The sequence below is a fragment of the Callospermophilus lateralis genome, chromosome Y (genome assembly GCF_048772815.1).
Source record: "Callospermophilus lateralis isolate mCalLat2 chromosome Y, mCalLat2.hap1, whole genome shotgun sequence".
In the NCBI taxonomy this organism is placed as follows: Eukaryota; Metazoa; Chordata; class Mammalia; order Rodentia; family Sciuridae; genus Callospermophilus; species Callospermophilus lateralis.
The window spans coordinates 9,135,266-9,149,300 of NC_135326.1; the positions used below are offsets into that span (position 1 = coordinate 9,135,266).

A 14,035-nucleotide genomic window follows, 5' to 3' on the forward strand; every position below is an offset into this window, starting at 1 on the left:
GAGACCTGGCTCCGCCCTGAGACCCCCTGGGAGTGCTGGGCACCTGTCCTCAGGTGTGTTCTCCCAGCAGCAGCTCACCCTGAGACCTGGCTCCGCCCTGAGACCCCCTGGGAGTGCGGGGCACCTGTCCTCAGGTGTGTTCTCCCAGCAGCAGCTCACCCTGAGACCTGGCTCCGCCCTGAGACCCCCTGGGAGTGCAGGGCACCTGTCCTCAGGTGTGTTCTCCCAGCAGCAGCTCACCCTGAGACCTGGCTCCGCCCTGAGACCCCCTGGGAGTGCGGGGCACCTGTCCTCAGGTGTGTTCTCCCAGCAGCAGCTCACCCTGAGACCTGGCTCCGCCCTGAGACTCCCTGGGAGTGCAGGGCACCTGTCCTCAGGTGTGTTGTCCCAGCAGCTCACCCTGAGACCTGGCTCCGCCCTGAGACCCCCTGGGAGTGCGGGGCACCTGTCCTCAGGTGTGTTCTCCCAGCAGCAGCTCACCCTGAGACCTGGCTCCGCCGTGAGACCCGCTGGGAGTGCAGGGCACCTGTCCTCAGGTGTGTTCTCCCAGCAGCAGCTCACCCTGAGACCTGGCTCCGCCCTGAGACCCCCTGGGAGTGCAGGGCACCTGTCCTCAGGTGTGTTGTCCCAGCAGCTCACCCTGAGACCTGGCTCCGCCCTGAGACTCCCTGGGAGTGCTGGGCACCTGTCCTCAGGTGTGTTCTCCCAGCAGCAGCTCACCCTGAGACCTGGCTCCGCCCTGAGACTCCCTGGGAGTGCTGGGCACCTGTCCTCAGGTGTGTTCTCCCAGCAGCAGCTCACCCTGAGACCTGGCTCCGCCCTGAGACCCCCTGGGAGTGCTGGGCACCTGTCCTCAGGTGTGTTCTCCCAGCAGCAGCTCACCCTGAGACCTGGCTCCGCCCTGAGACCCCCTGGGAGTGCTGGGCACCTGTCCTCAGGTGTGTTCTCCCAGCAGCAGCTCACCCTGAGACCTGGCTCCGCCCTGAGACCCCCTGGGAGTGCGGGGCACCTGTCCTCAGGTGTGTTCTCCCAGCAGCAGCTCACCCTGAGACCTGGCTCCGCCGTGAGACCCGCTGGGAGTGCAGGGCACCTGTCCTCAGGTGTATTGTCCCAGCAGCAGCTCACCCTGAGACCTGGCTCCGCCCTGAGACCCCCTGGGAGTGCTGGGCACCTGTCCTCAGGTGTGTTGTCCCAGCAGCAGCTCACCCTGAGACCTGGCTCCGCCCTGAGACCCCCTGGGAGTGCTGGGCACCTGTCCTCAGGTGTGTTCTCCCAGCAGCAGCTCACCCTGAGACCTGGCTCCGCCCTGAGACCCCCTGGGAGTGCAGGGCACCTGTCCTCAGGTGTGTTGTCCCAGCAGCAGCTCACCCTGAGACCTGGCTCCGCCCTGAGACCCCCTGGGAGTGCGGGGCACCTGTCCTCAGGTGTGTTGTCCCAGCAGCAGCTCACCCTGAGACCTGGCTCCGCCCTGAGACCCCCTGGGAGTGCAGGGCACCTGTCCTCAGGTGTGTTGTCCCAGCAGCAGCTCACCCTGAGACCTGGCTCCGCCCTGAGACCCCCTGGGAGTGCTGGGCACCTGTCCTCAGGTGTGTTCTCCCAGCAGCAGCTCACCCTGAGACCTGGCTCCGCCCTGAGACCCCCTGGGAGTGCAGGGCACCTGTCCTCAGGTGTGTTGTCCCAGCAGCAGCTCACCCTGAGACCTGGCTCCGCCCTGAGACCCCCTGGGAGTGCAGGGCACCTGTCCTCAGGTGTGTTGTCCCAGCAGCTCACCCTGAGACCTGGCTCCGCCCTGAGACCCCCTGGGAGTGCAGGGCACCTGTCCTCAGGTGTGTTGTCCCAGCAGCAGCTCACCCTGAGACCTGGCTCCGCCCTGAGACCCCCTGGGAGTGCAGGGCACCTGTCCTCAGGTGTATTGTCCCAGCAGCAGCTCACCCTGAGACCTGGCTCCACCCTGAGACTCCCTGGGAGTGCAGGGCACCTGTCCTCAGGTGTACTGTCCCAGCAGCAGCTCACCCTGAGACCTGGCTCCGCCCTGAGACCCCCTGGGAGTGCAGGGGCACTGCGCCTGGCTCTTCAGGGGCTGGTCACCTGTAGGGAAGGTGCAGCCGCACTGTGGAGCCCGCCCTGTTTGTGGCCTCCCTCCCTCTGCAGGGAGCCCCAGGAGCCCAGCCAGCCAGGACTGAAGCCCGCTGCAGCCTCTTGGTACCCCAGGGCCTTCTCTTTGCTGGGCAGGACCCGCCCTCTGCCCTCTGCCCTCTGCCCTCTGTGGGAGGGTCATTTCCTTCTGCTCCTTCCTTCCTTCAGGTCCCAGGGCTGTCTGCCCCTGCCCCCCCCCAGGGCGTTCCTGCTCCTGGGCTGCTCCCCTGTCCTCTGCCTGGGCATCCAGAGCCAGGTGCTGGGAGCCCCTGGAGGGTCCCTGTCCTCAGGGCTGTGTCTTAAGCAGGGAGTGGGACTCCCTGGCAGTCTCCTGTCAGAGGACCCTGGAGGGATGGGGGGAGAAGCTGGTTGCTGTGGGGGCAGGGCAGGGAGAGGGCAGGACAGCTCCCTGGGGGGGGTCTGAGCTGGGGGGCGCCCTGGGTAGGGGTGGAGGGGAGCAGCTCACTGCAGTGTGCAGGGCCAGGAAGGGGACGCTTCTGTCATCCTGGAAGCCAGGCTCCTCCTCCCTGGTGGCGGCTGGCTCCAGGAACAGGCCAGGACCTCTCTGTCCTCAAAGTCCTGGGCCCCTGCTGACCTCTGACCTGCTGGCTGCTCCCAGGAGTGGGGAGACACTGGGGCCTTTGAAGGGAGCATTGTGATGCCACATTCCTGGGACCCCACAGACCTCCAGGAGCCAGGCCACCACACAGGAGTCTTTATCCCAAGCTGGAGCTGGACGCACAGCCGTTTCCCAGCCGCTGTCCCAGGGAGCGAGTCCTGGCCTTTAGTTCAGTGAGGGTTTGTAGGTTTTGGGGACACTCTGTGCGTCACAACATGACAGCAGATCATTCCACACCACAGAAAGGTCAGACAACAACTCACTGGCGGGAACAAGTCGGTATGGGTGACTGGTGAGTTCAAGAGGTGGACACATTTGAACTGACTGGTTTAGACCCTGAGGGTCGGGTGGCCTGATTACCTTATCAATCTCCTGAACTACTGGGAGGGTCACCTGCATTCCAGGTATTGTCCCTGTCTCACTCTGGTTGGTTGGTGCTGTGCTCTGAAGTAGGCCTCAAGCATTCTTTTGGTCTTACATTTGCTGAGTCAGGACATTTGGTAGGACAAACGACTCAGCAGGGTAGCTATGTGCCCAGGAGCAGGTTTTCCAAGGACAAGGGTCATTCCCATTCCCCTTTGGCCAAGTCACAGAACTGGCCTGTGGGGGTGGGTCAGAAGGTCTGAGTGGAGCAGAGCCCCGGGGTGGCAGGGTGCGTGTTGCTGGCCACAACTAGACCCACCTGCGGCCCTGCAGCAAGGGCCTGGGAGCTGAGGAGCTGAGCGGAAGGCGGGGCAGCTGGCCCTCCCAGAGCCACCAGGCTGGGTCCGCACACAGGAGAGGAGGCCGAGTCTCAGGCACCTGCTCTGTGGCTCAGGAAGTCTGCTGCACGCAGGACAGGAGGGGCGGGCGTGGGGACAGTGGCCTCTCACGGCAACAGGCCACGTCGGGGCCCACTCCTCGCAGCTGGCGTCTGTGTTTCTGCACGGGCCACTCGCCTGGCACAGCATGAGGGTGGGCGTCCCTTGAGCCCTGCAGGCCTCCCCTGGTGGCTTGCTACTCTGCAGGGCTCAGGCAGCCCTGTCCCCAGCCTCTGCCACCTGCCCAGGGCCAGCTGCTGCTCCGCCCCGGGGCTGGGCGGCAGGCACTGGTCCTGCGGACACTGGGGGTCATCTGGGACTAGCTGTGACAGTCCTGCTTTCCTCGGGTTGAAGTGAGGGCACTGGAGAAGCGCCCAGGCCAGCACCCAGAGCGGGGCTCACTTGAAAAGGGCGACACAGACTTCTCCCTGTGGACACAGGACACCCTCACAGCTCCCTGTGGGAGGGGCAGGTCCTGGGACAGGTCACCTTGGCAACAGGTTGGAGCAGGGCAGGTTCTTGGTAAGATCCCTGGGGCAGCGGACAGTCTCCAACTCCCCAGACTCACTCAGAATGGGCCTCCTGACCAACCTGACTCCACTTACCTGTCCACACCGACTGCCTGATTCTGGCTTCCCTGCGGGGACCAGTGACAGCCCGCTCATGTCCTGGGGGCTGGGAGGCAGGGACTGCAGCCCGGGGCCCTGGCCAGCCATGATTCATGCTGGAGTGCACTTAGGGCCTGACTCCTGGGGACAGAGCAGTCACAGCAGAGTCCTGGCCGTCCCTCCTGTGCAGGCCAGCTCTCCAGGTTGGCAGGCAGTCTCCCATCTGTGTGCCGTACCTGGTGGGCTCGGGGCTCAGCTGAGACCTTTAGGACCCACGTGGCACCAAGGTCGGCTTCCGGGCAGTGGGGAGCCCAGGGAGGAATCCCAGCCCTCAGTCTGGGTCCCTCTGGCTGTCCACTGCTTTGCTGTCTGGGGGCAGCGGCAGGTGGGGGCACATGACTCTAGGAGGCAGGAACTCTGGCAGAGAGAAGGCATCTGTCCAGCTCAAGTCACAGGGGCAGCTCCGTCTCCCTCCCTGTCTCCCTCCCCGTCTCCCTCCCTGTCTCCCTCCCCCGTCCCCCCCTCTCCCTCCCCGGCTGTGGACTGTGCTGGTCAGTCCCACAGAGGTTAGGGGCTGCAGTCTTACTAGCGCAGCCGTGGACCCCAGAAGAGTGTCCTTTGCCACGTCTAGGAAGCTGGCCTGAGTGGTGTGAGTCTCTGGCCACCAGAGCATCATGGTGTCCTGCTAGTTGGGGTCACAGGTTTGGGATGTGGCCTCAGCCTCCTGCCCGTCCTGCCATGGCATTCCTGACGTACAGGGGGAGCGTGGGGGCCGCGGGCTGCGTGACCACCCGAGCCCCTGTAGACCCCATTACAGAGGCAGGAGATGCAGAGGTGCTCTGAGCCAGGACTCCTGTGGCCCCGGTGCCATGGGCCATGGCCTGGCCCCGGGATCACCCTCTGGCCACAGAAGCCCCTGCCTTTGAAGGCTCTGCTGGTGGCCCTTGGTCTTTGGGGTTGTCAGCTGACTCTTGATCGCGGAGGCCAGGCTGCCACGCTGGGCCTCTGTGGTTCTTAATGGGCAGCTTGTGCCAACTTGGCCAGAAGCCCACAGGTGACCAGCCACGCGCCAACATTCCCGCAGTATTTCACCAGACTGCCTGGGTCCAGGGACCTCTGTGCCCAGGGCAGTGAAGGAGCCCTGCAGACATCTGTGTCCCTGGAGAAGGGGACACGCCCTGAGCCTCCACTCCTGGCCCCTGGGGAGGCCAGCTCTGGGGCGTTGTGGGCGGGAGTCCTTCTGCTAACACGTCCCTTCACCACAGGCTGCTCACTAACTGCCGCACACATCCTGGACTTAGGAATGACCCCCTAGTGACCCGAGATGTGGTGTGACTGGGCACGTGGACGTCTGCACTGCGTTTCTGTTTGTGAACATGTGGCGGCACTCCCGTGGATGTGGACGCCTAAGGGCAGGGTTACTTTCCAGAGGACTGGCTCCATGTTCCCGCACACACAGTACAGCACGCGCTCGGCCACGGCGCTGACATCTCTGCAGGGTGCTGTCCAGGAAGAACAGTGAAAGGGAACGGCTTGCTTTCCTGTACAGACCTGCGGCTGGGTCAGTGATGTCCAGCTTGGTCTGAGGTCACCGTGGGGAGACGCAGGACTGTGCCGAGCATGCTCACGACAGGCGAGTCCGTTCTGCATGGGACTGACCTGGAGGCGCTGGCCTCTCCAGCTCCTCACTGCACGGAGTTGAACTGGGGGTCTTCCCGCGTCTCCACTCACCTCCAGTTTGCTGTTCATCCTGTGCACTGGGTAGGGCAGGTCCACTTCACACCTTAGAGGTCCCCTCAGGATGCAGACAAGTGGAGGAGGGTGGCACGCTGACCTCTGGGCTTGGAGGCCGATGCAGGGCCACCTTGAGAGAATCCCGTGGGGTCTTCTGTGTGACGGACCCAGCGCTTCTTCAGATCTGTGCCGTGAAGCTCTGTCCTTCTCTGGCAGCGAGTTTGGATCGTCTTGCCGTACGGAATCGGAATCGCAACAGAGAATGGGGAGGATCCAGTGAGCCGTCGACACCTCTGACTCGCGTTGTTCTCCTGCTGATGATAACCTGCTATTTAAGCAGAGGTCTCGTACCTTGGTTTTGAAGCGGCAGATCCTTGGAGCAGCGACCTGAGAGCTGGGCATGCGCTGGGTCAGGAGGCCTCGGACTCTGTCCATGGAGGAGTCATTTGTAGCTGTGATTGGCAGCTGCGGTGGGGTGCCGGAGCAGGCCTCTGGCGCGTCCTGGAGGGCTGTGGCTTCTCTCTGGCCAGCGCCCGCCGGCCTTCCCTCCCTCCCTCCCTCCCTCCCCTCTCCTGAGTTGTTCCTGCCAGGTGCTGTGGTCACAGGCTCAGAAAACCAAGTGCTCAGCCTGCTCCATCCATCCGATTCCTCTGTGGGCCGTGCAGCTTCCTCCTGGTAGAGGCTCCTGGTAGAGGCTCCTGGTAGAGGCTCCTGGTAGAGGCGGGCCTTCTGGAATGAGGGCTTGCAGGGAGGAGGGAGGGTGCGCCTAGTTCACGGCCTGCTTTGGGACAGAAGAGCTGCTGTTTCTCTGACCTGCCCAGGGAACGGGACTTGGGGTTCCTCTGACTCATGCTGGGGGCGGTAAAGGTACCAGGGACAGAGGACAGGACAGAGCTCAGTCCCGGGGCCCTTACTTCAGAACAGGCTGCGTGGCAGCCCGTCGTGTTGGGGGCACCTCTCTGAGCCCACCCAGCTGGCGCGTCCTGTCACAGAGCCCTGCTCTGCTCAGGCGGCCCCTGGGGAAGCCTGGGTGGCCTTCCCTGGGAGGGCACGGGTGGGGAAAGAGCGCAGCCTGGTGCAGTCGGTCACGGGCTGTGGAGGTGTCGCAGAGGCAGCCCTGGACTCGGGAGCTGAGGGAGTGTTAGCAGGAGTCCAGTGTGGCCTCAGGTTGACTTGAGGGACTGCAAAGGCCCTGTGGCTGGCCAGACCTGTGCCAGCTGCTGCCTGGATCTGGGCACCAGGGCAGGACAGCTGGGCTAGTCCGTCCCGTCCCTGGGACACCACGCCTGAGGTCAGACATGCAGGGAGCGGAGGGAGTGTTGCCCGGGGTTTCAGAGGCTCAGTGCGTGACCGCTGGCCCCTGCGGGCCTTTGAGCCCAGGGCAGCCCAGCTTGCAGTGGTGGGCGCTGCACTGAGGCAGACCTGCTCCCTGCAGGGTGACCAGAGCCAAGGGCCAGGCGGCACAGGGCGCAGGGCCCCCTCCCCCTCCCCCTCCCCCTCCAAGGTGCAGGGCCCCCTCCCCCTCCCCCTCCAAGGTGCAGGGCCCCCTCCCCCTCCCCCTCCAAGGTGCAGGGCCCCCTCCCCCTCCCCCTCCAAGGCGCAGGGCCCCCTCCCCCTCCCCCTCCAAGGCGCAGGGCCCCCTCCCCCTCCCCCTCCAAGGCGCAGGGCCCCCTCCCCCTCCCCCTCCAAGGCGCAGGGCCCCCTCCCCCTCCCCCTCCAAGGCGCAGGGCCCCCTCCCCCTCCCCCTCCCCCTCCAAGGTGCAGGGCCCCCTCCCCTCCCCCCCCCCAGGCGCAGGGTTCCTCCCCCTCCCACCCCTTCCAACCTCCTCCCAGGCGCAAGGCCCCCCCCCTCCCAGGCACAAGGCCCCCCACTCCCTCCAAGGCGCAGGGGCCCTCCTGGGACCTCCCGGTACCTCCCCCAACAGGCCTCCCCAGATTTCACCAACCTCCTCCCAGGATCCCCCAGGCTGGGGACCACACCTGTGACCCAGGATCCTTGGGGACATCCAGGGCAGGCTGCAGCTGGGCTCTTCACCAGGGGTCCCCCGCATCCCCCACAAGCCCAGCCTGCAGTGGCCCTGGTGCGGATTCCCACTGGGTCCTGCAGGGGCCTTTCTCCTGTACACCCAGCCCTCTTCCTCCCTCTGGCCCGACCCTGCCCACCCCCTGCCTCCCGGGCTCCAGGGCCAGGTCCCTGAGTTCCACAGCTGTCCACGCTCTGCAGAGGCCCCTGGGAATGAGTGCGGCAGGTCTGGGCGCGGTCACGGTGCCTTGTCGCAGCCCATGCCTTCCCCGCGACCGCCTGGGGAAGGAGGGGACTCTGCAACACCAGCGACGGCCTAGGTGGACGCGCGTTCCCAGGAGCTGGCCTCCAGGCCCATGGGGTCGGCAGCCTTGAATGAGGACTCTGAGAGGCCCGCACACAGCTGTGGCCACCCCACGCGTCCTGCAAGGGGCCAGCAAGCAGACGGCATGTTGTGCAGGACATTTCCCTAGGCACGGGCACAGGTGCAAGATTTAAGCAGAAAAGGCCTGTGTTCCAGCCACTTATAAACCTATGTGATGTTTGTCATCCCGTTCTAAACACTCTGCGTGAGTGTGATGCTGTGTGTGTGTCCTGGGGAGCGCTCAGGCTGACACTAGTCCCCAGGCCACAGCCTCGGGAGCCTTAGGTCAGGGGCCTTTGTGGGAGGAGCGGGTGTCAGAGCAGGTGGTGTCTTCCGCCTACACGGGACGCCTTAGGACCCCGCCGCATGCCACTGTTAATCACCAAGGCCTGCCGAGAGCAGGGGCCAGCCCTGGGGAGACTCCCTGCCCCGCACAGGTCACTGAACGGCAGTTCTCAGTTCACGTTTAACCTGCGAAACCCGAGGTCGCAGCTCCGCAGATGTCAACTGCTGTGACGCGGGTGTGCCATCACTGGTGGCTGGGTGTAAGGTCCTAGAGGGTCTCCCACCTGGGAGGTCAGGACAGCGTGGGGCCATCCACAGGCTGGAATCGTGAACCTGGAGTCGGGAGACGTCTGTGGTTGCCAGTGGCCGCGTCCTAGGCTTGACGTCACGGGCTGCTGTCTTCTGTGCTGAGAGCCCTGCGCAGGACTCTCCTGAGTTTCCCGCTGATGGACCTAGGGCAGCCTGCGCGGGTCTCCTGAGAGCCACCCTGTCCCATGCCTCCTGATGCAGAGTGCAGGACCTGCGGGGCACAGACGCCCTGCCGGCCCCGGCCACCAGAGCCCCGGCCACCCGAGCCCCACTCAGCCTGCTTCCTCTCTCTTGCCTTGGGACCAGACCCAGGACAGGAGGGAGACGGTGCCTGTTGTGACTGCTCCCCTGAAGTCACTGCCCTTCTGATGGCCGAGGCGCACACCTGGGTACAGGGGGAGGGGAGCGCAGCACCTGGTACAGGGGGAGCGGAGCAGCCCAGGACACCTTGTGGTGGGCCTCTCCCGCTTCAAGGGTGGGTGTGACCTTGGAGGTGGCCTGAGGCCCCCAGGGGACCTTGACAGGAGCAGGAAACTGCCCCCCCTGAGCGTCCACCAGGGGAGAGGTGGGGAGGGGTCAGGAGAGGCTGTCCTGGGTGTCCAGAGGGTCTTCATGGCCAGGAAGTGGAACTGCTCTCAGGAACCAGCCGCCAGGCCCTGCCTGGGGCTGTGTGAGCGTGTCCCTTGTTTGGCGTCTGCGTGGCTCCTAGATCTCCAACCAGCAAGGACACAAGCCGTGGGGGGACACTTGTCACTGCGCTTTCCTGCCCATCTCCGCTGCTGGCTTCCTAAAGAGCTGGGGTTCACATGACCAAGTTATGAACGAGGCTTCCTGTGGGTGTGTGTTTTGGGGGGTCCAGTCCATGGGCAGATGGCCCTTGGCTCCAGGCTGCAGAGCATGGCTGCAGGGACCTTGTGGTGAAGCAGCCCTCCCCTCAGAGGGACCCAGCAAGGGGAGGAGAGGAAGAGCCTGGGGTCCCAGTGTCCCCTTCCGCGGCTCAGCCCCAAACCTGAAGACCTTCCCCTGGGCCTCACTCCTGAAGGTCTGGCCGCCTTCCGCTGGCACCATCCTGGGGACCGAGGCTTCAGCGCCCAGGCCTTCGGGAGACGCTGCCGACCCAGACGGCGGGTGTTTCTTGGTGCAGGTCTTCGAGGGCTCTCTGTCCTGAGGCTCCCAACTCTGAGGCCTCTGCTCTTGTTCCAGGGACCCCTGACTCGCGTCTCCTGAGCCCTGATGGCGCACAGCTGTTCTGTTAGCAGCTCTTCTCCCCCGGGTTGTCCTGGTCCCAGCACGTCCCTCCTGCCTGGGTCTTCACCTGGGACACTACACGCGCCTGGCCCTGCGTGCTGCTCCGTCACAGTCGAGACGGACCTGTGCCTTGGTTTCCCGCGGCCGCTGTGACGAAGCTCCAGAAACGGGGACTTGCCCCAGCGGCTGAGCCAGCCAACCGCAGCCCTGAGGGCAGACTTCCCAGACCAGGCTGCCCCTCCAGGGCCCAGGGGGCTCCCTCCTGCCTTCCAGCTGCTGGGCGCCTCCTCTGGGTCTGGGTCCCCTCCCTGTCTTGGGAGGACACTGCCATTGCATGAGGGCCCCCTGACCCAGGAGGAGTCCTTCACATAAAGACCCTGTGCCCAGACAAGGCCAGGTGGAGGGTGCCAGGCTCCAGGATGGCACGTATCTTAGGGGGTCACCGTGCACCCCGTCTACTCGGCCCACAACCTCCACTGTGGCCTGAGTGGTGAGGCCCTGCCCCTAGGGGACTGGCAGAGGAGGTGGCTGAAGCAGCCTGGGGCGGGTGCGTGGGTCCCCACCACTCAGGATGCAGCAGGAGGGCAGACGGACAGCGAGAGCGAGGCGGCAGGACAGGCCCCTGCACAGCGCTGGGATGTGGTTTCCAGGCGGCTTTGGCCCACCAGCCACGTGTCCCTCCACAGGAATCCCTTCTACGCGCCTCTGGCCGTGAGCTCTTCACACGTGATTCTCTGCACCCAGGGCGTCCGCGGTGGGCCCGGCTCTGTGGGTGGCTCGGCTCTGCCGGTGGCCCGGCTCTGCGGGTGGCTCGGCTCTGCGGGTGGGCTCTCCTCCTAGCCCAGTTCCTCCCTCCCTCGCTCTCGGGCAGGGCAGGTGGAGCTAGCTGGCCGGTTTCCACGGACACGTCACTCAGGGGCTTGCGGAGCCCACCTGAAGCCCGTGGCTGTCAGTCTCTCCGCACTTTCCCTTGAGAGTGTTCTCCCCGCCCTGGGCCCCAGGAGGATCCAGCCTGTGCCTGTGGTTGTTGGTTCCTCCCGTTGCTGTGCCTTGCCCTGGAGAGGAGCCTGGGGAAGCTGACCCCAGCCATGGACAGCTGCCCTTCCCCGCAGCCAGCCCTAGAAGCTGTGGGGGTTCCCTTACTTGTCAACTAAGCAGCTTCTCCCGGGACTGGCCCATGTACCCCTACAGCCCTGTCCTTCTCAGAGTGCACCGGCGGTGCTGGTGGCCAGCATGTCCTGGACGTGAGTTTTTGGAGGGACAGTACCACGTTCCTTGTTACTGAGCGCTAATGCAGGGCTGTGCAGCCGGTGGGCGTGGACTGGGCCTCCCTGCGTGCGTGGTGAGGCTCGCCGTGTCTTTGGGTCGCACTGTGCTGCACTCGCATCACCCACAGCAGCTGAGGGGTCCCTCTGTGCTGCTGGTCACTGGCAGAAGTGGAGCCCAGGGCGAGAGTCCCGAGCCTGAGACCTGCCTTCAGACGGTTGTCATGGGCCCATTTCCCTCTGCTCCCAAAGGCTTTGTGGGACCTTGGCCCGTGAGCTTGCTTGGGACCAGTCGTGGACGGCAGGTAGGGGGACAGTGCGTGGAGCGCTGGTCAGGGCCCTCCCAGACTGCAGAAAGCTACCCGAAGCCCCTCTGGGTTCCTGGGCGGGTGTGCCCTGCAGTTGGAGACGTGCTTTAGCGCACCCGACTGCGCCACTGCTGCTACGTTAGCACCTTGAAAATGATCACAGGAAGAACAGGGTTACCAGGATGGGCTTCAACAAAACACAACGGTTACATTAAGAATTTATAGCACCAAAGAACTTGAACCATCTTTTTTCCTTTTTATAGCGTGCTTCAGAGACGAGCATGCAGTCCCCTGACCTTTTGAACTTGCCGTGTGCGCACTTCTTAGTTGGGGTGGTTGGGGGACTCGGCTGTGATCCCTGGGTATCCAGAAGGAGGTGCATTATTGCCCTGCTCTTGTAATTGCCTTTTGCCCACCGTCCAGTTGTCCCAAGGTCTCTAGGATGAGGCTCCTGCGTTCAGTCCGGTGTGATGCGGGTCTGCAGCTGCTGCGGGCCACCTCAGGGTGTGGCTACCTTGGGGACAGTTTTGCAGCAGCTCCTGGGTGTGCGCCTTTGCTGGGGGACCTCTTTGCACGTGCAGGTGTGTGTGTGTGGACAGGGGCTGAGGCAGCTGTAGCTGTCTTCCTCTGGCTTGTGTGCGGCTTTGGCGTCTGGAAAGTGTGGTGGTGTGAGGAGCTGGGGAGCGCTCCTCCACTTGCAGGGGGCGGAACGGGTTGCGAGTTTCCTCCCGCGGCCCAGGCCTGTGGCCTGTTCAGGGACAGGCCGCTGGAGCCTGGAGAGGGAAGGCGTTGCCTGCACCTTGTTTCCTTCCTGGCTAGGAGGCTGTTCGGCCCGTCCCTGTCTTCCCAGGCTGGTCTCCGGAGCCAGGGTCCAAGCTGCTGCGTGAAGTGGCTCCAGTTCCATCTGCTGTCTGACCCCGGCCGGCTCGCTGAGCTCCCTCTTCCTGTCTCCCCAGGCCGTCCAGCTGTGGCCTGCCTGCCCCTTGATGACCTCTTCCAGGAACCAGCTGTGGTCCTGCGGCTTCTCACCGGCTCCTCCTCTTCCTCCTCTCCTGCCGCCTTCTCCCTCCCACTCCTCTGGTGTGCCCAGGGACCCGCTTGTTCTCTACACTCCTGTCAGTCCCCTGGGAGGTCATCCTGACCCAGGAGCGCGTCGTCTCACACACAGACACTTGTGGTGTCCCAGCACCTTCCACTGCTGATGCCGCTCTTGGCTCTGTCCTGCTCAGGGAGCAGACCCTGCCTCGTCTCCGTAGCTGAGAAACTCTGAGAACGATGTCATCGTGGGTCACAGTGCCTCTGGCTTCCTGAATGACCCGTGTGACTGGAAAGTGACCAGGATTCTGCTGTGACATTGTGTTCATGTAACAGACCGTAGGTCGGACCTTGGACGTCCGCTGTCCCTCGCTCACTTCCTGTCTGCTTGTCCTGCCGCTACCCAGACGGGACGGAGACTGCAGTGTGCCCTCCCTCGAGTCTGCATTCGCTGATCCCGACAGTGTTGGCTGATGTGGCCTGGAGCCGTGGCGTGCCGTATGCACACACTCAGAGCTGTCTGCTTTGATGAGTCGTGGGTTATCACAACAAAGTGTTCCTCTGTGTCCCTGGTAATGGCCCCTCACGGTTCTGAGATCCGCCTGCCTGGGCTTCGTCTGGCGGTGTCCGGGAGTCACGTTGTCTGTGGCTGCCTCCCTTTGTGCTTTTTACCTGTGTGTCTGCGTCTGAGTTGGTCTCTGTAGACCGCAGGTCCAGGGCTGCCCCTTTGGGTCCCACCTCTGCCTGGGCGCACTGGGACAGTGTGAAGCTGCTGCCAGGCCGGTTCCGCCGACCTCCTCTGTGTCAGCTCCTGTGGCTGCTCTTGTCCTCTGGGCGAGTCGCGTTCCTCTGTGGCAGGACTGGTAACGTCGGTGTGTGGGACGCTGTGTCCTTACCCGGCGGGTGCAGGACGCCCTGACCTGCCTGTCATGGGGTGGGCCGCCAGGCCTGCTCTCAGCCTCAGCTGGCACCGTTTCCCCAGGTCATCCCCTGCCATGGCTGTGTCCCCTCGCAGGAGATTGTAGGTGTGCCGGGTTCTGTGGCGGTTGACAGGCAGAGGTCCTGCCCCTGTCACTGTTCACACAGTGACACGGTGGTTGTTTGGAACACTTTCAGCTGAGCCCTGGGGCTTGGCCGGTCAGGTGTCCTTCCAGCGGTCTCAGTGCAGGTGGGAGTTGTGGCTCCTGTGACCCAGGTGCCAGCCTGTGTCCTTGCCTGATGGGCAGCTGTGTCCCTGTCCTGTGGTCAGTGCTCCTCGCCATGGCCACGTGGGGTGCTCTTGCCGGTGCTGCTCCTGGGCT

At 64.3% G+C, this 14,035-nt stretch overlaps 1 protein-coding gene across 2 annotated transcripts in view; it reads left to right on the forward strand.

The window, feature by feature from the left end:
- Positions 1-14,035, forward strand: part of Pudp (pseudouridine 5'-phosphatase) — a 122,362-nt gene that overhangs the window by 37,538 nt on the left and 70,789 nt on the right. The window lies entirely within an intron of this gene.